This window comes from Nestor notabilis, unplaced genomic scaffold (genome assembly GCF_000696875.1).
Source record: "Nestor notabilis isolate BGI_N333 unplaced genomic scaffold, ASM69687v1 scaffold24475, whole genome shotgun sequence".
In the NCBI taxonomy this organism is placed as follows: domain Eukaryota; kingdom Metazoa; phylum Chordata; class Aves; order Psittaciformes; family Psittacidae; genus Nestor; species Nestor notabilis.
The window spans coordinates 7,609-8,904 of record NW_009930242.1 but is presented as its reverse complement, the minus strand read 5'-3'; the positions used below and the strand labels follow the sequence as shown (position 1 = coordinate 8,904).

Here is a 1,296-nt window from a genome sequence, read left to right as displayed (position 1 = left end):
TATCCCATGGGAACGTGCCGGCTCTGGGCTGTGATCTCCTGCTCAATCAACGTGCGGTGCAGAAGGCGGGCACCTGGGAGCCCTCCAAGGATCCAGAGGGGATGCAAAGGGCAGGGATGTGGTGGGTAATGATTAAGAGGAGCTTGTTTAATGGTTGAGGCTGTTCTTGTGGTGCTCAGTGAGCTGGGGAGCTGCTCTGGGCAGAGCCAAGTCGCCTTTGCTGGCCCTTGGGGGGCATCAGCTTAGCGAGAGCATCCGGGGCTGTTTCTGATTAACTCCCGGTTACACCAAGTGAACATCCTCCCATCCCGCCTCTGTCCTCATCCAACCTGGGGTCGGAAGCTCCTGGCTGCATCCCAGCAGGGAGAGCTGAAGGAGCTGCCCCACAGTGACAGTGGTTCCCATTCGTGTGGAACTGGTTTATGTTTTCCTCTTTGGGCTTAGTGTTTTGGCTCTTATTCCTGCAGCACGGGTCCATCCATCCGTCCACGTGCACAGCAGAGACTTGAGTCAATAGCAGAGGGAAGTAAAGTAGTTTTTAACCCAATCCAAACACAATAATGTCCTCCAAATATTTGTTTTCTTCAACTGGATTTGGAGATAAGCAGCTTTATAAATGCAATGAGGTTGGCACACTTCCTCCTGCACACACATGTGAGCCCCGGCTTCAGGAGAGGCTGGTGTCCATGGAGGGTTCCAACCAACACAGCAGCCTTCTGCTATGCCGGGAGGCCCTGTAAGCAGGACGTCGCCTGGAATAATGGATGGACCTGGGAATTTGGGAGATGGAGGCTCTTATGTGCTGAGCAGAGCGCAAACAGTTCCCATGTCACAAGGTGCAACCAGAGCACTGAGTCCTCCAGAAAATCCCAAATTATGGGTGTCTGCAGGGAAGAAGTGCCGATATTTCTAATTGGCCCAAAGATGGAGCAGATCCCTGCTCTCCTCCTGATCCTGGGATCTTATTCTTTCCAACTAGCAGCTGTGTGCTGTAAAGAGGGAGGCGAAGACCATGTAACAGACCAGTTGCACCATCTACTGTGTCAGTTCTGGGCCCCTCACTCCAAGAGAGACATTGAGGTGCTGGATGGGGCCAGGGGAGGGAATGGAGCTGGTGCAGGGCCTGGAGCACAAGTGTGATGGGGAAGGGCTGAGGGACCTGGGGGGTTTAGTGTGGAGAAGAGAAGGCTCAGGGGGGACCTGATCGCTCTCTGCAACTGCCTGACAGGAGGATGGAGCCAGGAGGAGGCTGGTCTCTGCTCCCAAGGAACAAGGGATGGGACAAGAGGAAATGGC

General features: G+C 54.3%; 1 protein-coding gene across 1 annotated transcript in view; it reads left to right on the top strand.

Moving 5' to 3' along the window:
* The window catches only part of VDR (vitamin D (1,25- dihydroxyvitamin D3) receptor), a gene marked incomplete at its 3' end in the record, with an annotated part of 15,770 nt that overhangs the window by 6,910 nt on the left and 7,564 nt on the right, over positions 1-1,296 (top strand). The window lies entirely within an intron of this gene.